We start from the raw sequence: 25,191 nt of genomic DNA, 5'->3' as shown, positions 1-25,191 counted from the left end.
GGATGTTAATTTCCAGATAACTTAGTACAGAAGATCCTAGATTGGGGATGGAGAGATGGCTTAGTGGTTAAGAGCAACAACTGTTCTTCCCAAGGTCCTGAGTTCAATTCCCAGCACCCACATAGCAACCATCTGTAATGGGATCTGATTCCTTCTTTCAGTGTATGTGAAGGCAGAGCACTCATATATATAAAACAAATGAATAATTAAAAAAAAAAGATCCTAGATTGGAAGTCAGAAGGTAGGAAAACTGTTTTGCTTTGTTTTTGTTTTTTCTTGTTTCCAAATAATTGTGCGAGCCTGGATGAATGGCTGCCACTCTTCGGACTGTTTCCTCAAGCACAGAAGGAAATGTGAAGTGAGAAGAGATGGGGTTTAGTCCTGACTCTTTGCTAGAATTCCACAGAGAGCTCTGAACAGTATACCACGTCAACGTGGATGGAAGAGAGGAAGAGATCTCACCAGGCCTCCTTTTTTTTTTTTTTAATCTTTATTTTATTTATATGAGTACATTGTAGCTGTCTTCAGACACACCAGAAGAGGGCATCAGATCCTATGACAGATGGTTGTGAGCCACCATGTGGCTGCTGGGATTTGAACTCAGGACCTTTGGGAGAGCAGTCAGTGCTCTTTACTGCTGAGCTATCTCTCCAGCCCCCAGGCCTCATTTTAGATGAAGAGCTGCCAGCAATGAATGGCTTTTGAGAGAACCAATCTTCTTTAGGGACAAACCCCTGAAAGGCTATACAGTCGTCCCACGTGGTCACCCATAGACAGGTGCATTATGAGCAACACAAGATGGGCTCAGCAGGTTGTATTTATGTATACACCCACCCACCCACCCACCAATGCATGTATTAGTAATGGCTAAAGAATGGTCATGAATTTGGAAGGGAGGAGAAGAGACATGGGAGGAACTGGAGGAATGAGAGGGAGGGTGGAAATGATATAAACACAGTACTCATGTATGATTCTTAACAAAAATAAAGGTACACTGAAATGCTGAGGCCCTTAGGTCAAAGTAGCCAGAATCTCTGCGGGATGGGTGAATGTGCCTGGGTTCTGGTGTCTTTATTAATGTTCCATGGATGATGCTGTCAGCAAGCCAGGGCTAAGCTAGGCAATGTCTTACCGGGAGACATTACCAGTAAGGTTGGAGAGACTCGTGTGCAAGCAAGTGGGTCTCAATATCCTGGTAATCTCTAGGTGGCCTTCTTGTCTTCATATCTGGAGAGTATATTTCCTTTGTGATATGCCTTTGGCAACTGAACAGGATAGAGAGAGAAATCACGGGTGTAGGGGGCGTTGCTCCCATCCACGAGGCATGGTGTTGGCATTTCCTTTCCTTGCACACATACGCTGTGATCGCATTACTGAATAGCCTAGGGTACTCAATAGAGGGGTGGGAGCAGTTGCTCCCAGGAAATCTTTCATCAAAGTGATGCCATAGCTAAGGGCATAGCAGGGATATTACTGAGATGGCATTGCCAATTAGTAGACAGCCGCAAGGAGAACTGTGAAAATGGAGGTCTGGGAGAATGATGGGAGAAAGAGTGGACTGGAACAAAGAGAGACAAAGGCAGGGAGGGTGATGCTGGAGGGAACGGTGATGCCTTTAGAATGGGGCAGGCTGTTGAAGGTCATGGTGCTCTTTCTGAGCCACTGGAAGCCTTGTTTAGGAAGATGAAATAGAGTTAGACACAGTGATGGTCCTCTTGTGTGCAGATTAGACTTACAGGTGTTTTTGGGCACCCCATCCCTGGAGGGACGGAGAGTGGTTGTAGCAGGGGATGTTAGTAGTTCAAAGAAGGCAGTGGCATTTAAATTGGTGTCTGCCACCCCACTTGCAGCTCACAGCGGGCCTATGATGTAGGCAATTGGTGATTGCATTTCTTTTTCATAAGTGGAGAAACTGAGGCTCATGGGTCTTTCAGTGATTACGTTCAGAAATTCAACTGAGCACGTCTTACCTAGTTGTGCCTTGAAAAACTTACATTTCACCGTTATGCCACCTCCTCCTCCTTCATCTTCTATGTGGGCAAACTGAGGGAGTAGAGGACCTAAGAGAGTGTTTTCATAGGCACCCAGCTTTGGGGGTTCCCTATCTTCTTCAGGGAGGCCATATCTCCTTGTAGACCTTTGGCTTGCTAAGCTCCGCCCAAGCCCCAGAGCAGAAGAAGGTGAGCTTATCAGAGTGGCGAAGGTGTTCTTTTTGCTAGACAAACATGGCTTTGGGGGATTGCCACACCCCTAAAAGTAAATGGCAGATGATAGGAAAGCATCACCTTTTCTGGGGGGCGGGGATAGTGCAGAGAGGACCAATGGACTCCCTGCAGAGTTTGCAACTGTGTCTAGGGCTTTGGTGAACTGAAGTTAAAAAAAAAAAAAAAAAGCTCAAGGCTGGATATCCATTTTGATTTGTGATTTTTAAAACTTACACTGCTCCATTTCCAAAAGGAATTTGAAGAGGCATGCTGTTTTCTCAGGAAAGTAAAAGATGGTTTCCTTGTGTGAACATTGCTAGAAAATCATCCGCCTTACCAAGTGTGATAGGCTATGGAACAAATTACGAAAGCCTAGTGAAAGAGGCTATGTGTTGACTCCTTCCTAGGTGATTGACACTGCGTCACTCCCAACCCAGGGCTTGGGAGTGGTTAACTGACTCCTCCAGAAACCTACCATAAACAACCAGTGAGCCTAAGATTTGAACCTGGCTTTGTCTGACTCCAAAGGGACATATTAGCCTATTTTTCTTATTATAATACAACACCCGTAAGCTGATAACTTCTTGTAGCAAAGACATTTTATATTTTAGAGTTTGAAAAATGCAATTCAAGACCAGGCAGTCCTATGAGCTCTGGTGAGGACCTGCAGTGAATAGAATCATGGCTGGAACTTGTGTAGCTGTGAGATTACAGTGTAGGACAGGACACTAGAGAGCAATCAGGAACCAAGGCTACACTTATAAACAGTCAGCTCTGGAAAGAACCAACCTTGGATCCCATGCTCTCAGGTTTTCATTTCTGTGACCAGATACTTCTAAAAAAATAATTTGAAGGATAGAAGACTCCATGGTCACATAGAAGGTTCCATGGTTCCTGGATGACAGGGAGTGGGATGCACCATCATGGTGGGTACAGGTGACAGAGTAGAGATGCTTACATCATGATGACCAGGAAAGGAAGGCAAGCTATATCTTTCCAGGCACCCCAGTGGCCTATTTCATGGAAGTAGTCTTCAGCTCCTACTAGCCCCTTCCATTCTGAACTGATCCATGAACTAACCTACTTGATGAAGTTATTGCCATAGTAAGCCAATATCATCTCAGTTGCACTACCAGTGGGGATTAAGCCTAAATAAAACACATAAGCCTTCAGGAAGGGGACTTCATACCCAACACATAACATGCACTAATCCCTTTCAGAAGCAGGGCCATCAATGATCTAAAGTTCTTCCACTCTACCTATCCTCTTTAAGTTTCTTCTGCCTGTATCTGGACTTGGCTACTTCATTGGTTCTTTTATCTTCCACCCTTCTCCACCCCCTTTCACCCTTTCAGCACCCTAGCGTTAGATAGGAGAGAAAAAAGCATAGAGGGGAAAGGAAAGAGATCCTTCAGTAAAGTCAGGGTTTGGAAAGTGGGTGATGTTATTGTGAGACTACTTCCTACTGATTAGGGGGCTTCAAGTTCTTGGTGGCAAATTTGATCTTCATTGTCAGGATATCTGATTTCTTCTTTCTTCTTTGCACATGACTACTTAACAAACAGCGACCAACAGAGACTGACGGTAATCAACAACAACTAACAGCAACTAACCAACAACCAACAAGCCACACCACCTCTAACATTTATATACCCTCTGAAAAGTTTGCAGAATTCCAAACATCACACAATTGCAGAAACTATATGCAACTGGCAAAATCATGTCCCTGCTAGCGCATAAGGCAAATCATAGTTACCTACTGTGGACAGTTGGAAGCAGCCCCATTGTCCTACAGCTGGGATCAAAATGAAACCATATTTCTGTGTTTTTCAAAGAAACCAAAATTCTTACTACAATCACCTCTCAATAGTATTCATAAGGGACCAAGCTCCCATATATGATACCTTGGGGTATAAACTCAAACAACATAGAGCTGGTGATATTTCAACTCTGTGACAGAGTTATGTGTATGCAAACAGGATACCTACTGGTGGAAGTCATTGGTTAGGTTACGAAGCAGCAGTTATTCTGGTTGCTACTTTATTTGTCCATTTACGGAATATTTGATAAATGTCTATTATGTATTAGGCACTACTCCTGGACTGGTAAGTCAGACCATAGCTTGGCTCTCCTGGATCTTGATCTCTAGTGGGAGAAATAAGTAGTAGAAAATATAACAACAAATAAACTGAGTTAAAGGTACTAGAGAGAAGGAGACAGTGGTAAAGCATGCGTGGCCATAGGGAGTGCTTTAAACTAAAGGGTCAGGGAAGATCCTCGTAGAGAGCTATCAGATGAGCCGAGTCCTGTAGAATAAGAAGGACAGATGTTCCAAAGCTCTGGCAGTGGGGAGGAATTGATGCAGAATAAAGAGGATCTGTCCAAGCTTTGAGAGGAGACCTGAGTTTGGCATAGTAGTCGGACAGCAGAAGCATCAACTAGGAAAGGGTGGAAGAGAGGTAGGAGAGGAACATGGGGAGGGAGGCAGGAGCCAGATGGAAGAGAGCCCACCTCCCATTGTGAGGAGAGAGGGAGGGGGTTGCATTTGTTCCTAAGTGGCAGGGTGCCATCAGATGGGCTTTAGTGAGGAAATGACATAATATGATTAAAATCTTTAACGTGACGCTGTGTAGAGGTTGGATTGCGGGAGGCAATTTAAAGTATTGGCCAGAGTGTTCTGTCTCCTATTTGTCTCTGTCTCTCCAGATTGATCAAATCTAGTTCTTGTAATGACCTCTGCACCAAAAGCCAAGCCAAACCATGCCAAGATAAACCACAGAAACTTATTTCTGTGACATTCCCATGGAATTCTTTCTCAAGAGCGATTGGTGTTTCATCGGGCCCTTGGATATCTAGCTCACCATCTTAATTGCCTGATCTAGTTTGTCCCATTCTTAGTAAAATGTAGCACCTACCATTAAATGCTTTTGAGACAGGCTGGCTTTGTACTCCTTATAATGTCCAGGTGGACTAAAACCTATGAGCCTCCTGTCTAAGCCTCATGTTGAGAATACATGAGCGAGCTCCAAGTACAGATTTTAAACATAGTTTTGATCAACTCAGGATTCCGAAGGACTGTTAATTCCAAGTTTGCTCATTAATGAAGAAGACTAGACTAAGTCATTATAGACCAGATGCTCTTAACATGGGGCCTCTGGGTTCATCGACATACCTCATCCTCTTTCATTAATGTCTTCAGTAAACCCTTCTCCTTGTGGATTATTGGAACAGAAAGTTAAATCAAGAGGCTTTTAAGCAGAAACTACAAATGCATCCCACTCTGGTCCCCCATTCATTCTCTTCTCGCTGCTGCAAATGCCTTTACAGATACCTTTATCACTTCGTCACGTCTCATACTTCACTTAAGATTCCTTCTTTAGTTTCTTATAAATCATTCAAACCCAAAGACAACAACCTCTGTTTTCTTCTTAGATCAGGAACTGATAAGGGATGCTGCCCAGCTTGGAGGGAGAGACCGTATTGAGAGATGGCTGGAAAGCGGGCGTGGGTGGGGTAGGGGGATGTTTTTGCTTTTCCTTTCCTTTTTGGACTGATGGTTTCTGGAACTGAACTATGCCACTGACTTGCAAACTTCCTATGAGTAGGGACAGAACCTGGTAAAGACCTTGAACATAGCTAATGCAAAGGGCAAAGTCATCTGAAAAAGAATTATTATTCATTTCCCATTGCAGTTAATTTTGGCACCTTCATCAGGGTTTAAATTCTAGTACCATATCATATCAAAGGGAAAAAGTATTTGATGTACGTGTTAATTACTGCTAAGATGTAGCTACTTAAATCAAGAGTTTAATCTTCATTTGACTATTCAGAACAGCTCTGAGTAGGGGGGGTGCAGAGAGCCCCTTTTGATTTGGGTTATTTAAATAGGTGATGAGAACTTCAAGCAAAATGGCTTCCTATGTTCTAAACTGGCATTTGGATGTCTTGCAATTAGTATCCAGCAGAAGGGAAAACAGCTAAGAAAATCGAGTTCCTCTAGGAATTCCCATGTCTCTTTGCCTTTTCTCTGAAGTTGGAAGAAAGTTCTGAAAAACAGTTTCATGTGTTCAAAGGCTTGAGACTTTTGTGATAGACTAATAGTAAATGATATCTTAAAAGCATGCCAGAGGCTTAAAAATTAGATCTATGAAGAAAACAATACACGATTATTTAAAAGCACAAATTGTCAAAATGATGCTACTCTGAGATAGAGTCTTCGTGGGAAACATCTTGGATGAATCCCTAATGTGCCTGTTTTATACCATGAAAGTCTAAAACTCATCGAAATGCCATGTTATTTGCTTAGTGATTAAATCACAGACATTTGTTACAGCTTTACAAGAACATTGTTTTCTTGGATTTCCAAAGCTTTATTGCCTCAGATATAACACTTTGCTCCTAATAATCCCTATTGATTTTATTATATTACCCTATGGTTTTAGATATGTTTCACTGCCACACTCTAGCCTTAATGTGCTTTACAAAATGAGATATGCTATCATGGTTCTCAAGCCTTCTGTAGATAATGATCTTGCTCAGGATGGGTGGAAAAATGTTCATTCCTAGAGTCTGGGGTGTGTGAAAGGGGAGGTTGTCTCTGATCTTGGGCACTATCTGGACATTGCTCTATCCCAGGGTGTTCGAGGTGTTGTCAGATTGGGAGGACCACTATGAGTTGCATCTTTGAGGAGCCTCAAGAGATTTCATCTATCTCTTTGTTTTGCTTCCCTTTTGAGAGGCCTGTGGCTCGTACAACGTACTTGGTTTATGGCAATTATCCATATGCTGAACTGGCTTGTGGAGAACCCGGTGTTTTCAGAGAAAGTCATGGAACCTCTGGGTAAGGTTTAAAATGTCTTTTCAAGATGCTTTCTAAATGTTGTTTAAAATGGTGATTTATTTGATCTCAGGTTGACTTGACACCCCCATTCTTTAGATAAAGGTTTTGGGTCTGCAGAACAGAGGGTCACCATGCAGGAGTTGGGAAAGGAGTCTGGCTGGTGAGTATAGGAAGGACAGCCCCTGAGAGTCCTCCTGGCTGTTACTGAGGGACACAGGGAACCATGTGTCTCATACTAACCAGCTCTCAGTGTGGCTAACTCTTCATTATACTTTACAGGAGACTAGATTCTTGATATCTGGGGGCTCAGATTCTACTAGAGTTAAGTACAGCAGCTTTTTCTGAGTCCTGATTCCACTTCTCACTGTCTTAACTGTCTGTGCCTAGTGCTTCATCAGCAACAATTGCATAAATGCCCACAGTAGATCTCATAGGTAGGTATCAAGTCTCACCATATAGTCTGGAGTTGGCTTTGACCTCTCTCTGTCTCTAGCGTCAGACTCCCAACTGCTTATATTACATACCCTGCTAAGAGATATACTAATATTAACTCTTTCATTTATTTAAAAATGTTTATTTTTATCACTTTAAATTATGTGTATGTACGTGTGTTTCTGTGTGGTTATGTGCTCATGAATACAGGTGCCTGTAGAGGCCAGGGGCACCAGACCCTCCTAGAGCTGGGGTTTCAGAAAATTATGAGCTACCTGATGCGCATGCTAGGGACCCTCTGGAAGAGTGGTACATTTCCTTAACCATTGAGCATCTTTCCTGCCCCTTAGCTCCCTGCCTGCCCAGCAGGCATGGACAGGTTAACTATCACTCCTAAGGCCAGAGTGCTACTTAGAGATGGTCCCACAAAAAACTAACCATCACAACACTTAGCTTCCAAGGCTTTAAACTAACTACTATACTTATACTATACTTATACTATATACTTATAACTTACAAAGAATCACCCACTATTTAGGTTCGGAAAACAGAAATAGGCAGTCATTTGTCTACGGTGACAAAACCCAAACTCTTCGTTTTTCAAATACACCCACACAGTGGAAGATCTATGAACATGTCATGGGGAGGGAAGCTGAAGACAGAAGCAGACTGCTCCATGAGCAAACTTGCCCCTCCTTGCAGTGTCTGACACAGCCCCTAGGGGTCAGTGTTTAAATCAGCATGCTGCCTCAGTATGGATTGTTTGAAGGCATGCAGGGACCCTCTTCCCTGTACGTGCTGCATTTCACTCTAATTTCAAATTCATAGGGAGGAAGGGATGATGTCGTATTCTAGCTGAGGTTGAGACAAACCTGGGACTTTGTGATCACCAAAGTTCCTGTGTGGTCTTGATGGAGAGGGAAACCAATACGAAGGAGCAAATGAGACCACATGAAGCTGATGGGTTGTAAGGAAGGAGAGGGGTGCCTGTGCCCAGGGTCTGTGCATAGGCTTTCAAGTCAGCACTTAAAATTAAACATCATAAAGGGAAAGTCACCGTGGAACATCAAGTTGGAAAACAGACACATACATGGAGATCTGTATCCTCAGCAGACTACAGAAAAAAGTCCCCCCTCCCTCTGCTATTAAACACATCGAGCCTGTCCTGCTCAGCTCCGAAGGTGCTGCCGGTAGAAGTCTTAGGACATTGAAGAACTCACAGTGAGTGGTTCTCTGCATGTGAGTGCTAACTGGCCAGAATGAAAGACACAGGCAAAATGGAGTGTCTGAGGAGTGAGGCTCTCCTGGCCTGCCATGTTGCTTCCTACCTGGAGCCAAGAGGGTCCCTCCTCACTGATGATGATGATGATGTGGATTTAGTGCTTTGAGATCCCTGGAGGACAAGTCAGGACACAAATGAGGACAGTGCCTTTTGGATCCAAATCAATAGGAATAAAGAAGGAGGAAGATGACAGGGAGAACAGGGGGTGCCAGAGAGAGAGGTGAAGTTTGTGTGTCCCCAGATCATCTCTTTTCTCCTTAAACAGATTATTTTTTTCTTCTCTGATTTCTGCATGGGAGAAAAACAAAACCTGAGATCTTTCTTAGAACACGAAGCATGAATCACTCCCGCCAGACAGAAGAAGAAAGTGCCATCAGGTGTTTAAAATGCAATTATGTTTGGAAAGGCTAAGACTTAGATGTTTATTTTCAGCAGACAAACAAGTACATGTCTGTACAGTGTGGAAACTCTCTCTCCTTTCCATTCAGGTGGCCCCAGAGTAGTCAGGGACACCCTCCTGGGTAGGTCACCTGACAGATTAGGCTCACCAAGCCCAGGCTACACGTTGTGTAATTCAGCATTAAGTATGCTATTGATTCACTGAAGTGCTGCCATGGATGTTAATGGAGACAAATATTGTGGCTGTGAGTTTTCAAAGGGCTGAGTAATTCCCAGACATCAATAACATCTGTTATGATGTAATGCAGGGCAACCTCAAGATGCTTGACTTGGGGCCAATCATGGGACAGGGCCTCTGGGAGGAAAAGGAGCTAAGATATTGCTAAGTCTGGGGACTTCAGACTGTGCCCTGTTGTAGGAATAAGAAAAGTTCCTTCCCTTGCTGTCCACAGCTGCAATAACAACATAGCAGGACCACCATGATTCCACCCAATCCTGCTACCACTTAACTGGACATATGTGATCACAGAGATTGCATTCAGAGAGGGCAGGGGACTTGTGTAAGGTCAATCATCCAGGTAGCTACAGACTAGGCTTAAAAGTAGGGTCTTGGGATTTCATACAGGTCTATTCTTGATACTTGCCAGTACGATTTCTGAAATCCACTTGAATATATGGCCAGGAGCAAGTGATATTTCCTTCTAAAAAGCTTCACTGAGACACTCAGGGTCAGTAATTGGAAGGAATCAATTACTCTCAAACAAATCCCCATTTCAGTCAAATTCTGCAGGCTGCCCAATCTTTCCTACACTCAGGTTCATTCTCTGCACTGCTTCTCACATTATCTGAAAGATGAATCTGATCGTGTCACTCTCTAGAATGAAGACCTCCATCAGCCTCTCCATCTCTCCTCAGAATAAACATGCTCCCGGTACATCCTCACTCCCAGGCTGCACAGTCTCCTATCCTGTCCCTGTTCTTCCCAGCATGCTGAACATTGCTGTTGTTCCAGACCTGTTTAACCTCCTAACCCTGCAAATAAGCAATTCCCCATGATTGGACCACCTCCTCCCTCTTTGCTGCTCAGGAAACACCTACCCATCGCACTAGCCCCCAAGAACCACGGCAGATAAAAAAGAGTTTTTCTGTAGAGTTCCAGAACACTGTCCATCTGTTGTTAATCATAGGGGTTGCCAAAGACATGACGTTTCTTTGCTTACCTATTTTTGTTTTCAAATTTGAACTTCAGTGCTCAAGATTTGTCTTTACTTTGACTTCAGGACATAGAGGAATAGATCTCTAATTGACTGATAATCTTTCACCCAGTTGGTTAGGTTTCATAATGCTGGAAGGTGCTATTCAGGCTGCTGGAAGAGCAGACATTAATAGTTTTATCCAGCACTCGACATTCCATGCTACAGTTCTGACATATCAGCCAAGATGTGCCCCACTACTGTAATAGTGGCATGACTGTTATGGGGTTACTGGATGCTTTTTGATTGGATCTGAAGTCTGCTCAACAGGAGGGAATTTTATGCTTCTACAACGTGGGGGTCCTAAGTCCTAAGTCAGAACCTGTATTTTGTTAAATGATAAAGTTATGAAATTGCCTTCTAAATATTTCTATTTATACCTACAGACATGGGCTGCTCTCAATCTTAATTGGAGACACCTGTTTGTTTATTTGTTTATTTGTTTATTTATCTTAACAGTGAGTATAGGTCAATGGAGAGAATAAGGGGCTAAGCGCTCAGTCCTAAGTGGGATACTTTATTAGCTTCAATAACCCCCAGAAAGGCTCAGGGAACACGGAGGAAGAGCCTGAATTTAAGAGCCCAAGGACGGGAAGGAGTGCTGTGAAAGGCTTTCATCTGGGCATGAATGGCATGAGCATTGTGACCGTGTCTACACACACCAGTTGAGGCTACCCGCACAAGTGTTACTCAAGATCAAGCCAATAGCTGTGTATATATGGGGGAGATGATCTCTAGGACCTACCCCTTATAGAGGAGCTCCTGGCTGCTAAGTCAGGAAAAAAAAAATCATTCTTTAGGGTATGGCCACTAGCAAGCTTTCCATACCCCAGCAGATGACCACACACTCATACACACAAGGGTAAGACCAACTGAACTTAGTCAGTCACTCAAAAAGAAGACATGACATTAGAATAAACATGTGTTGAAGAAGATACAGGCAGAGTTGGAAGGTAGAAAGGGCAGTATATGTGTTAATATTTCACTGTGTACATGTCTGAAATTCTCAAAGAACATCTGTGCTCTTGGCACATGTAGGACGGGATGCTGTAGACGATTCTTTGCTGTTTAGATAAATGGGTTTGGAATCAGAAGCCCGTTAAGATGAGAGTTTATATCAGGGCTTAGGGTAAGCACACTGGCCCTGTGAAATACAGGTTTTTATAGAATTGGGTCTTGAGACCCTCCAGGGATTGAGAACTGAGGTCAGAAAAACAAGCCTTCTCTTAGCCACGTTAGGTAACTTGGAAGGGGTCTACAAGGTTGGGTGATCCCTTGCCACCATGCTCCTTGAAATTAGTGTCCTCAAGCTTATGTGCATCAGATACCATCCTGAGGACTATAATCCTGACATTCTAACGGATGAAGTTGCACACAGATTCAGCAGACATTAGAGTGATGAGCAACAGTAACAGACCAGTGTTCAGTAATGAGTAGGGCATGTACATGTGCAGCTCTGAGGACAGACTGCAGAGCTACAGTAGAATCACAGAGATTCCTTTCTGCAAAGCATTGGTTGTCATTGACCAGTGTCTTGGGGAAGTATCAGGAGACAGAAGAAGAAACAGTCTTAGGTGAGGGGGCTGGGAGTAGAGGCCACTGGCCAGCCGGTATGAAATCATTTTAGGATGTTAACGGCCCCTGATGCTGCTGCCCAGGTACAATAGCTATTGGTAGGTCCCCTTAAAGGGCAAGCACAAATTTGAATGTGTGTGTGTAGGAATGATATTTGTGTAGGCTAGAAGCTTTTGAGAAAACCCTTACCTTTGTGATTGAACTTTAGTATTCCGAGAAGTAAAAGGGAAGGATTTCAGGCTGGGAAATGAGCAAGCAGAACATTGTGGGAAGTGTGAATGCAACTGTTGGGGAGGCAAGCCTGGGATGCCCAGGAGCGCTGGGGGAAGAGGAAGGAGAAAACAGCTAAATCCAGGCTGTGAGCAGCTTTGAAAGCCAAATACAAGCCTTGTTATCTTGCCTGTGATGCCTCGGGCAGCCCGCTAGCCCAAGCTATTGCTGGGGCAGGCTTCAGGGTGGCCCCTGCTGGGACAACCAGTGGTGCCATCTTCGCCACGTCTGAGCCTGTCACCTGGAGAAGGGAGCAGGCTTTCCCTTAATTAAGAATGTCATGGCAGCTCCCTGGCTCATGGTGACTGATGCTGCCCATCCGGCTGCCACGTCGCCAATGTGCCTACATGGTACATCATCTCCTAATTAACACATCTTGTCAGGTCTAGCGGCCAGCTTCAGTAAACATGCTCTGAGCAGCTGTCACTGGGCCCCTGTGTGGGACCTGCTGCCTCATTAGTGTTGGGAAGGGAGGTGGCACAAGCATCAGGGAGCAAGGCAAAAATGATTTTTATGGGGGTGTTGGTAGGGTGAGAGGGATACCAGAAGAACTGAGGGTCCAGTAGAGGGTTTGGCACCAAGCACCATGAACCGTTCCTTCTCCTTGAAGACAGGGTGGGTAGCAGTATGCTTAGGAAGAAGACCCTGGGACCAGAGACCTGCTTCTCACTCTGACTCTCCTACCACCCAGAGGCCTCAGACTGCTCCAGAGAAAAGCGTGAGTTGTCTTGACTCATCCTACCTGGAAGTTCTGCTGAGTGAGTCTTATGGGGCAATAAGCCATATTGTTCTGAAGAATAAAATCCCTAAAATGGCATCCCCTGGGGACACAAGAAGAAATCTTTAGCTCGGCTCTACAATGTTGCTTGGTACACACCTTATTCACGCTTCCAAACTTCCCTTCTTGTCTGCTAGTGGCAGTGTCTCTCCTCTCTGATCAAGTGCTGACTCTCTACATTTTCTCATGCTGGTCCAACTCCTTCCCTTTGTTAAACCTAGCCAGTCTTACCTTCTCCCTGAGAAGGAATGTGACAACATCTCAGAGAGAAATGCAGTCCCATGCATCACCCAAACACTCCTGCTCTTTTTTTCTGGCCTGGCCTGTAAGTGACTGAGGACATTTCCCCTGCATCTTGAGTTCTGTGTATCTAACTCTGCATCCATGAGAGTGCATGGTAGGCAGCTGACCAATGTCTGTTGGCCCATAAGGCAATATATTCCTTTCTCAGAGTTCTCACAAGATTGGCAAACTCAGTTTCCCTCAACAGTTTGTTGTTTGCTAGTCTATCAATAGGTTTTCTTTCAGGGTCTGACCCTGCTCTTCCAGGGCCGGGCTTACAACAAAGACTCACCATTGCCATTCTCCCTACCTGCAAGCAGGGTGACTTTCGTCCTTCCCTGTCTTCCTTTTGTGTATTTGATTTGCTCTGTCTGTGTGGGGTAGCCTGCTGCCTGAAGCTGGTCCCTGCTCTCTGCTGCTCTCTTTCCATCATACTGTTCCTGTGGAGGGTCTGTCCTGGGTGAAGTCTGAGCGACTGACGATGCTTTGGAAGCATCTGGTAGCAGCGGGGAGGCCGACTTTTCCAGCCCCTCAGAAGCACCAAACCCACACAATTTGTAAATCTCCGCTAATGAGCATTTAAAGGGCACATCCTAATGAAGGGATTCGGGAATGACTGGCCAGGAAATGCAGGCTGAAGATTTTAATTACAATGCTTCTGTGTTTTCAGTTTTCCTCTTCCCTCTTCTTTGCCTACTCCCCACCGCCCCCTCTCTGATGTACATCTTACTTCTGGATCAGCAAAAAGAGAGGATCTTAAGTTCTCCCTTGGTTATCTTGCTCTTGAGGGCACGTGGAGATTTCCTTCAGCCTGAGAGCTTGGATGGTAGGCTTTGACAGAGGATGTGCCCACGTGGGTAGATGCAGTCCAGGGCTCTGTGGAGGGGCCAAGCCAAGCAGATGTTTCTCCCCTGGAAGCACAGTGGGGATCCAAGAGTGCTCATGAATGAGTGGCAGCTGCCAGCCTTGTGAGCTTCCTGGGGTGATGAGAGCTGGGGCCAGCTGAGGGACTTCTGGGCCAAATGGGTGTTTCTCGGGCCTCTTGTGGTGCTTTTCTTTCCCAGAGGCTAAATGAAGAGTGGGGTGGGGGGTGGGGGTCAAAGCAGCTGCAGTCACATTGATCATGAGAGGAACTGTTTCTTGAAAACCTTCCACTTTCTCCTCCAGGTCCATGGCTACCTTGTCCACACCTCAGGAGTCTGAGCTGTGAGAACATTTATGCCACTGGTTTCTGGTGCGATCAGAGAGGAGGCTATGGTAGGATGTGAAAAGAAAACAGAAAGTGACATTGATTTTTTTTGGGGGGGGGAGGGGGGAGGCTCTGAGGTATCACCTGGATATGTCTCTTACTGGAACCTATATTCCCTGTCAAGGTGGTTTCTCTGTAGGACACTGGTGTTCTTTTGACTGCGTTCTCTTGCCACCCTGCAGATCTGGAGTTTTAGTGGCCGTATCCATAACCTCAGGTTATTCCCCATGCACAGCCTTCTAAACATCACTTTTATTATAAATCTCCATATCATCCCAGATTTATGGCCGAGTTGGGAAAGGTATACATGACTTGGCTTCACAGAAGCTGATAGTCTGGGACTCTTCAGAGTTCTGTGCAAGGAGAAACAGAAGGCCCTTCTATGTGGCACAGGCAAGCTGGCAGCAAGGGCTTGTTTTTCTCAAGTGTCTTGATCTTCGCTATAGTGCTGTTTTTACTTCGTAGATAGGGTTCCGGCAGTTGAGTGATTGACAAGAGTTTAGGATGAATGTCTGTCCAGCTAGAGAATTTAAGCAGTGTTTTAGGGCTAATGGTGAGATTGCCCCCCCCTCTGCTATTTTTCCTGCTCCTTCTTTGGTATGAAGTCTTGATTTGAGGACGGTTGTGGGAGGAGACTACAGCAAGTGAGGCCATCTATTGCTTAGGCTTCTGGGATCTTTCTTTCCCCAGGAACCTTTACCTGTAACAGTGCATGAGCCAATCATCCAGCTTTGCAAACTGAAGGCTGGCTGTACCTCATTTATGAACTTTGAGAAGGTGTGTACTGTCCATAAAAGCTCATCTTACTTCTGATTAGCCTTTTGACCTGAGGTTTCACTCACAGTTCCCAACTCCATGCAGGTCTGGATTCATTAGCACTTCTATCCCAAGCTGACCAAGGGAAGCTATGGTCTCTAGCTGACCCTGGGGTCAGCTGCATCATATGCTGATATTTTCTCTCTCTCTCTCTCTCTCTCTCTCTCTCTCTCTCTCTCCCCCTCCTTATGGCTCCTCTGTAGTTTACTCCCTGTTCCACCTCTAGGGGAAGCCCTGGGCAACTGGGAGAAAAAAAACAACACTTTCTCTCAAACATGTCCTGCCTTCAGGGTCAGTATCTGCCTCTGCCTGGTATTAGCTACACTAAAATATTAAATAAACCTTTATCTTACACACAGTGACTCTGTACTTCTTTTCTGCTCTTCATTTAGTTGTCTGTGCAATCAGACACTAACCACTCATTGGCTCAGCCAATCATTCTACTACATATGGGGAATGTCTAGGGGCCAGAATGAGCACACTTCTTATTTCACCTTCCCCGACCTCAGCCAGATGTGTTTCATCATTACTGCTATTTTTCACTTGAGTAAATGGAATCAATGGGCAAAGAAGCTGCGTGCTGAAGGTCAGAGGTCACACTGCTTGGAGATGTTGAAGCTGGCATCTTATGCATAACCATGGGCACTCTCCAACCCCAGGATGTTTTTATTGACAGCTTGAGATTGCGTGTGCACAGTCAGAGGCCCCTGAGATGATTTCACCTCTCTTCCCTGCTAACTACAAGCCATTGGCTTTGTTCAGAACAGATAGAGCCCTATGCACTCTAGAGAGCCAGAGAGAGGAGGAGGGTAGCTGCCAATGGAGAAGTGTGTGATGGGACAGATGGACCAATTCACCCCGACATGATTTGCATCTGTAGCAGAGGGGACATGTCACGCTGTCACGGCTTTCCCCTGTATTGACATAATAACAATTCCTTTCTTTTCTTAGCACTTTGTAGTTTTCAAAGCACTTTCAAACCCATTAGCTCATTTTATCCCTACCACAATCTAGCAAGGAGGCAGGGACTGTTATCCTGATTTTGCAGATGAACAGGCTCAAGAGCTGTGTAACTTATCCTAGGTCCTGGAACTTGAATGAAAACCTGAATCTTGGATTTCTTGTCTATGTTCTGAACCTTGTTCAGCATCATTTTCTAGGAAGAAACAGGGCAACTCCCCCAGAACAGGAGCTCCTGGAGTTCCAAGCACCTGGACTACCTGAAGCCATGGCTCTCAGGTCTGGGAGATGGTTCAGTGGATAAAACTTTTGGCACCAAGTGTGAAGCCTGGAGTTCAGACCCCCAGAACCATGTAAAAGCTGGCAAATGTGGCAAGCACCTGCGATCCCAGCACTCAGGAGGCAGAGATGGGAAATCCAGGGCAAGCTGGCTAGTCAGACGAAAAGAAGGTGTCTACTTTCTGGTTCAGTGAAAGAGACTCTGCTTTATAACTGAAGTGGAGAAAGATGGAGGAAGATAACCTAATGCCAGCTTTGGGCCTTCACACACACACACACACACACACACACACACACACACACACACACCCCAATACATACACATTCATGTGTGTGCATGTGTGCATGCACACATACACAATAGAGTGCATGCACACATATAGGCACACACACCATGTCCCTACTACATGTGCCCCCATATGAGAACATATGAACACACACAGATACGTATGATAAATACATAAACAAATAAATAAATAACTTTTAGTGATTCTCATATTTGCATAAATTTTTGGATTTTACTCTTAAAGGTACTGACTTAAAACTGCTGCATGAAACCTATGAAGTGCCACCTTCCCTCCCCCCTCCCCCACTGTCACCATCTCAATCATGGGGGCCTTGCACATGCTAGACAGTTCTCTATTACAATGCTCTACCTCCAGTCTAGAATCTGCATTTCTAATGGAAAGTTTTGACGAGGCTGGTCCTGGGGGCAAGCTCTGAACTAAAATGGCGCCTCACTTCCATCTTTACCAGGGCTCATATAATCAGCTAGAGTAGAAAGAATTGCCTCTGTGTCTCTCCCAGTCATGAGGAATTAATGTGTGTCTTGCCTCCCTGACTGATGCCTGTGTGGTCCACAGAATGGGGAAGAAAACCCCAGGCTTTTTGGTTCACATACAAAAGGAAAATGTCCACACATGTGATTATTAATTCATTGTTCAATTAAGTTATGATCTCTAAAATTATCACAATATTTGGCTCGGAGGAAAGCAGCATTGAATAGCTTGTTCCACGTAATGTGCGAATAATGTAACTTTATTACTTTTCTAGCTCGCAAGTAATTGTGACTGACACATTGGCAATAACACGGATCACCTTCCTCCCCTCCCCTCTTCTTGTTCACAGCCTCAGGCATTTCCTTTCTTGTCTCTTTCCTTGCTCACCCCCCCTCCCCCGTTAACAACCTCCTTTCTGTTGCAGGGTCTGTTCTATCCTGCCTCAAAAAGCAACCCTGGGAGGAGGCAATGGTGTGAAGGACTATGGACCAAGCTGTTGGGAGCCCTCATTAAAGCCTGCCTAAACTTGTGTTCACACTTCTGTTTCTGACATGTCTCTTACATGTGTGCTTAGAGCTGACCTGAGAGACAGCTGGTGTTAAAGTGAAGGTGGACATTTCTGTCTGTTGTTGTTATTGTTGTTTGTTTGTTTTTACTTTCTACTCCCTTTTAGTCCTGAACTTAGCCTGCATCCCCCATTGCCTAGATCTCTCAGAAGCCTTTCATTCATCTGAGCCCTGGGCGCCGAGGCTACAGAGGCTACATCAGCACCTCGGACAGCTCCCGTGCTTGTTTTCCCAGGAGGCCCCTGGATTGCACAAGGACACAGTGAGGGGAATGTGCTGACAAGTCCTCATCCATACTTATCCATACTTATCTCCCTATGCCCAGCCAGTTGGAGTCTAATTTTTAAATCACTCTTTGGCCGATAAAATCCAGCTTATACATTATCTTGTCTTGCTTTACATCATCCATCAGTGTATATTTTCGCACCAGCAAATGTGTCTAGTTAGGCAGAAACTGGGTGCTGACACCTTCCCCACCGTATAGACATGAGGAAGACAGGGAGGACATACTGGACTGAGATGTTCTTTCACATGGCTTGGTTGTGTTCCCACTGCATGGTTTGTGTTCAGACCCCATTTCCTGCCTCTTTCCATCTCTTTTGAAACTGTACTCCATAGGAATCAGACCTGCTCTCTGGGGAATTTTTCTGTCCTGTTCTGAGCTCTGGTTTAGTGACCTGATTCCACTCTCTTCCAAGCCCCAGTGGGGAGTGAATGTGATTCTTTTTCAGATACTGCATCATAGGCAGACTGTACTGCTCTGTCCATACACATTAGAGGCTGTGGAGTGGTGGACCTGCAGCCCACTTTAGAAGTGAGGGTACCAAGAGCTACCAGTTGAGCACCTACATTACAATGTATGCTTCATGAGGAATATTTGATGCAGTCTTTGTAACACTCAAATGCAAAACGAAACATTGCTCCCCATCTTATACAGCTGACCAGTGTTAGAGTCAGACATCTTGACTTCCTAACATGCACCATTACAATAGCACAGATGGCCACTCCTCTAGGTAGATGTCTACCCCCACCCCCAATCCTATGACACCTCTAGACACAATTGAATAGAAGCAGCTGACGGCCTTGAAGGTAAAGCCAACTTGGGGGAGGGGTGGGACAATGCTCTGTAGTATTCAGGGGAACAACCATTCAGATACAAGAGTCTGGGAAGGATTCCAAAAGGAAAGAAGGCTTGAGTTTAGTTCCCAAGGTTTAAGGTTTGCTTTTTCATGGGGAAAAGGATAAAGGGAATCAAATTTCTCTGGCTAGTAGTTCCCAGGGCATACCTGGCAAATATACACTGGGGCGTGACACTGTTCTCTCTCCACAAGCCCTTTTTATGTGGTCCACCACCCTGGGTCCTCTGTTCTATGTCTATAATAATTTTATCTCGTAGTGCCTGAAATCGGACCCTGGGCTCTAGGCTCCAGATCCAAGCCCTCTTGGTGGCCTTGCTGGTATTCTTCTCACTATGCTTCACAGTTCCTCTGGTCTTCTAGAAGTACACTATCCCAGAGAGAACAAGCGGAGAGGGCACATGCACCTAAGAGAGAGCACCATGGAGCTGAAGAGTCAGAGCCACTGTACTCAGCGAGAGAGGCAGTCCAGATTATGGCTCTGTTTGCCATTAACCTTCTAGATCAGGACTCATTCTGGTCTGAGTGTGAGTGGTCAGAGAACACTCTCTGAAGACTAAGCTTTGCTTCTTTGCTCAGTAGGTTGGACTCAACCTTGAATTTGTGCCCTAGCAAGTGCCGTGTCGTGAGGCTAGGTTGGGTAACTCACTTCTAGGCAGGCACAGAGCGGTGTGTGCTGCCTATTGCTGCCAAGGGTCTTGTTCTGCTGATGCTCATGGGGGAATTTCTGTGCTTTCACCAAAGGAAGGATCACAGGGAAAATCACTGTCAGAAATATGAGTGAGTGATACACACAGGGTTTAGACTTAGGGGTTATACGGTGGCTTCGGGGGAGCGGAGAAGAGTCATTGTTTAGAGGAATGAGCTGTTTGGACACCTCCAGGCTCTAAGCAAAGAATAATGGGACTATTGGGCTCAGTCATTAAGGGCCAGTGCACAAGAGGAGGGCATTGGTTGGGTAGGTAAGACTGAAGAAAATGACTCCTCTAAGACACAGATGTCTTTAATTTAAAGTCTGTTTCTCAAACCCAGTCCCCACCCTAGAGTGACAGATGTGGAGATAGAACTCAACTCTGTCATTTGCTATTTTTAGGGCTTTCAGGGAAACTACAAAACACTGCCTTTCTGCTTTCTTGTTTGCAAAAATGGAGGTGGTATACATCCTTCTTAGAACTGAGAGACAATGGATACTCAGGGTAGACCCAAGCCATGGCGTGCATCGGGTGAACAGTAAGCATGGACTACTGTTACTGCTGTTCTGATTCTTGAGTCAATTACTCTCCTTTTACTGTGGAGGGAATACCCCTTTCAGAGATTTTGAAGGATATAATGAAACAGTCTGGTAGCACCTAGTGTATACGAAATACATGAGAATTGAGTGTCTTTCTTTGACTCCATTCTGAAGTGTATTCTCGTGAGGGCTCTTGATGTTCTTAACTCTGGTGGGAGAAAAGATAGGATGCTGTCAGCTGTGTGAGAGCTTTGTCTTCAAATTAGGCTGACATTATGGAAGTCATCCTGCCTCCTGGACATGGCAGCTTTCTGACTCATACTTCCTGCTTTACTGTCTTCCTGTACGCGCTCCTCTTCCCATACTCGTACTAGGCTAGGCTCTCTCAACATCCACCTGAATTCTGGCTTTTCTGCTGTTATGGTCCTTCCCTGAAAGACTACAGTGAGTCCTTTTGTACCTCCTCAGAGCAGTAGGAGGTACTGAGTAGGTGCTCTGATGTTGAATTTGATCCCTGGATCAGCCACTTAATGTGTATTTTTAAGAGAGCCACTTGGTGTCAGAGACATTTGGCATCTCAGTATAAGGAGGTCAACACTCATGTTGGGTCATTACTGAGAGGTGAAATGGGCGAAGAAGAGAACTTCCTTACTGGTAACTTAAGGTCTGATTGCCATGTTGCCTGAAGTCAGTGTGAGTGGGGAAACTCAGAAATCCATAGCAGCCACATGGTTGTACCATGCCACAGTCTTCTCGCCAACTTCTGCTTTTGTCTGTGTGCTCCGAAGGCCACTGCCAGCTGTTTCTGGCCTTCCTCTGCCTCTTGGCCTCTTGTTCACCCAGCTCATATCATACTTCTTTCTTGTCATGAAGTCCCCACCTCTGTGCACCCTTCCTTTTCCCAGCTTTCTTCCTGTCCAAGCTTCTACGTCTTATTTGTTCAGAACGCCAGCAGGCATATGTAGCTAGCTTATCATCCTGTAAATTCTATATCCATAGGAATATCCCTTCAAAAGGAAAGAAGAATCATGTCTAAATGCTGGTAAAAATATAATTAGTGTCGTCCAGGATGATGGAATCATACTTGGAGAGGGAGAGACCTATTTCTCTCTCTTGGGCTGGATGCCTCTATAGACTGGTTGCTTAAAAAAAGGAAGCACATGCCTTTAATCTCAGCACTCAGGGAGCAGAGGCCAGCAGATCTCTGAGTTTCAGCCAACCAGGAACACATAGTTACACAATGAAACTATCTCTGGATTAAAATACAGAAGAGGATTGTCTGTAGTGACACTTTATTAGTAAATAAATGAACTCATCTACTTACCCAACCATCTGTTCATCTGTCATTAATGTATCCAATTATCAATCCACCCATCCTTCTATCTAGTAAACATTTATATAATACCTGCAATGTGCCAAACCCAGGGGTGGCAATGGGAAGACAGGCAAGTAAATGGACGGTCAGTGTACAATGTAGACTATGCTAGGAGCACAGATGAACACAAAGAATTGTGTCTGCAGTACTGGAAAGAAAAGGATGTTGTCTTCAAGGAGAGACACTTGAATTCAAGGCTGAGGAACAAACAAATTGACTTTGCAGTTTTCTTTCATTGTTACATGGGTGCTACCAGGATCAACAAACTAGAGGATCATTTTTTAAAAAAAAAAATTAAGAGTCGAGTGTACATAGTTGTGGGTACTTGCAGGTGAACGCAGGTGCCCGTGGAGGTCAGGAGAAGTAGTAGATCCCCTGAACTGGAGTTAAGGGTGGTTATGAGTTGCCTGATGTAGGTGTTGGGAACTGACCTTCCAAGAGCAATACCCTCTCCTAACTGTTGACCTGTTGCTGCAGCTCAGTCTCCATCATCCTCTGTTGTCTCTATTTTTTGGGGGTTTGCATGGATAATTGGAATGTTTTGGGACAGTGGCACTCAAAACAAGAAGACAACTTGCCTTGGCTTTGAGTTGCTAGTTCCGGTATCTCAGAATCTAAGAAGGTAAGTTCTTCTTTTCCCAGTTACCCCTCGTTTAAAAGAATTGGCACATATTTCATTGTACGCAGCAATGGGTCTCATTATAGTATGTTTGCATATGTATGGAATGTCTTTTTAATCACAGCTCCCCCATCCTCTCTGTTGTTTCCTTCCCCCTCCAAACATCTACTTCCTTCTCCCAGCCATTGTTCTTACTCTTTTCATTCTTTCTCTTCTTTTAAAAAATTTGGCCACCAATTTGGCCACATTGTATTAGTAGTTCTTATGAAAACATATTTATTTATTATGTTGTGTGTATGGTGTGTGTATGGTGTGTGTGTGTGTGTGCGCGCGTGTGTACATGCCATGACATGCATGTGGAGGTTGGAGAACAGCCTTCTGGAGTTTGTTCCCCTCTTACACCTTCACATGGCTTCAGCAGATTAAACTCAGGTCTTCAGGCCCGTGGAACCATCTTATTGGCCTTTATTAGCATTTCTTACAGTATTCTGGGTAAGGGATTATTTGAGTGGGTATGGTTTACTTCCTCTTGAAAAGACTTTCTAGAAACATGCCAGCGCTGGAACAGAAGCATCTTGTTCATTTCTAGAGAACGGAAAGCTTCATCCTGCTCTGTTTCATCCCCTGATGCTACAGGGGAAAACTCTTGTCTGTCCTCTGGCAATAGCGAGGCATCTTCCTCCTTAGTCCACCCAGAACTCATTTTCTCTCCTCTTTGTGACTACTAGATTGTTTAGAGTCTATAATAGGTCATCCTGGGCTCACATAAGCTACGCTGGGCGTGGCAATATTGTGAATGAATATGAAGTCACATCAATGAAAATCTGGGGCACTCAGATGCTGGGGCAGCCATTTTGCCTTAGATAGACTGAGGGAATTGCTACATGGGTCCATAGTTTCGTGGGAAATTCTCTCCTCCTTGCCTTTCATTTATCCTGTACTTTCTCATCACCGTGCTCATATGATCAACAAAGGTCATCATGGATCAGCTTTGGTGAGAAGGATCCCAGCTTGAAGGCATGAGATTAATTTAGTCTAGGAACCCTAGTGGAAAGGTTTCTGTTGTACGTAGGACCATTATGTACAGGTACTTCAAAAGCCAGGTGGTGACCAGTCTCACTATGGCCCCAGCAGCATAAGGCACAGTGTTTGGATATTGAATAATTCTCATCTCCTTTGCTCGATGATGTAAATTCTGTTTTATTTGCTACTATATCCCCAGGACTTGAGCCTAAGCAGTTTAATGACTTTTTGCTGCATGAATTAAGAACTACAAGCAATATGAGAGGAATTGCCATTTGTCCCACTGGACTCTCAGCCCTGGGCTGGGTTGCTGGAGCCTGCCCCTTGTTTGTGGTAGCTGGCTCCCACTAATCTCAAACACCAGGCAAGAGAGACACAGGAGTGCTAATGGATCTGGAGACTTAAGCTCTGGAGGGCCACCTGTCACATAAGATTTACCTTCAAAGGCCACTTGCTCTGACCTTTCGATAACATTTTAAAAAAAGAAACTCAAGTATTGACCAAATCAGCCCTATCTTCAATGGAGGTCTAGACAGCTATTTGTACTTCTATTTGAATTTCTTGGTTCTTTTCTTTTTGCACCTCTGGGTAAGCACAAAGGAAGGAAAGTTCCTTTGCTTGACCAGATCTCATTTAAAAATTGTTTGTATTTTTTTTTAAGTGGAACCCAATCCCTTAAGCCTTTAAAAGTAACTTCTGCTGAGCTCAATAAACCATTTCCAATGTGGCAGCTTCTAATCCAGGAGAGCTCAGAAGACAGATGCTAAACAACCACCGATTGCATCCCAGGACAGTTGGGGGGTGGGGGGGAGTCTCAGAGCTCCACAAGCTGGGGATGTGATCACTAATCCCAACTCTATTTCTGTGTCCGCTCTGTTAGCTGGCCCAACTCTGCAATTAGTATTCTCCTTGGTGGTGATTTTCTTCAAATATATTGGGCCCATCAATCACCCACTTTCCAACTCATCTGTCTGGATCAGTCAATTACAAAGTTATTTTTGAGCCGCTAGGATTCTCATGAAATAGACACAAGAAGGAGCTAAACTCGTTTCAGGTTTGACCTCTGCCGCTGGGATCTGAGGAGCTCGGTTTGCTTACACTTCATGGCCATCCAATCCGATCTGGCCTGGAGAATAGAAAGGCCGCTTGCTTAATTGGGAACACTTTAATACAGATATCCATTAACTTATGCTAAATTACAGTAAAACATCTATGGAGGAACTTGATGTGACATCTGCATGAATACTAAATAACTTCATTATGATTCGCGCTGTGATGATGAATATGAAACGAATGTACCCAGAGGAGACAACTCGTCTCCCACCTATCCAAGCCACTACTGCTTTATTTGCCCATGCACTGAAAAACAAACAAACAAACAAACAAACAAACAAACAACTCAACAACCTCACAATTCTTTTTTCTGTGTCCATCATTTCCTTTCAGCTACTGAGCTGTCCTGGCAAGTGGAGACTGGCTTGGGCTACCCTGAGGAGTGGCCATGAACAGAGGAGAAGTGAGAATCCTGGTGCCATTCTGTATATAGGTTTGTGGTAGATGCATGTCAAGACTGACTGAATATCACCCCCCCCCCCCACACACACACACGAACACACACACAGACACACACACAGACAGACACACAACAGACACACACACACAGACACACACACACACAGACACACACACAGACACACAAAACAGACACACACACACACACACACACACACACACACACACACTTGTAAAGAGTTCTCCAGTGGGACCTGAAAACAGACTGTCAGTTCATATTAGCAACATCAAAAGCATTCCAACGTGCTCCCTGCACACATTATGTGACAGT

At 44.7% G+C, this 25,191-nt stretch overlaps 1 protein-coding gene and 1 long non-coding RNA gene across 15 annotated transcripts in view; one reads left to right on the top strand and one right to left on the bottom strand.

Annotated features, from left to right (window-relative positions):
- The window catches only part of Kirrel3 (kirre like nephrin family adhesion molecule 3), a 554,955-nt gene that overhangs the window by 184,742 nt on the left and 345,022 nt on the right, over window positions 1-25,191 (bottom strand). The gene's annotated exons all lie outside the window — the stretch shown is intronic.
- The window catches only part of Gm33561, a 31,948-nt gene continuing 7,628 nt past the window's right edge, over window positions 872-25,191 (top strand). Inside the window, exons 1-2 of one of the 3 annotated variants that reach the window (XR_001779121.2) lie at window positions 872-7,044; window positions 24,795-24,894. This is a non-coding gene — a long non-coding RNA (predicted gene, 33561). The other 2 variants (XR_003948315.1, XR_001779120.2) reach the window with 2 other exon arrangements.

Source organism: Mus musculus, chromosome 9 (assembly GCF_000001635.26).
Source record: "Mus musculus strain C57BL/6J chromosome 9, GRCm38.p6 C57BL/6J".
Taxonomy (NCBI): Eukaryota; Metazoa; Chordata; class Mammalia; order Rodentia; family Muridae; genus Mus; species Mus musculus.
The sequence above is the reverse complement of the archived record's forward strand: the minus strand, read 5'-3'. Positions and strand labels throughout refer to the sequence as shown.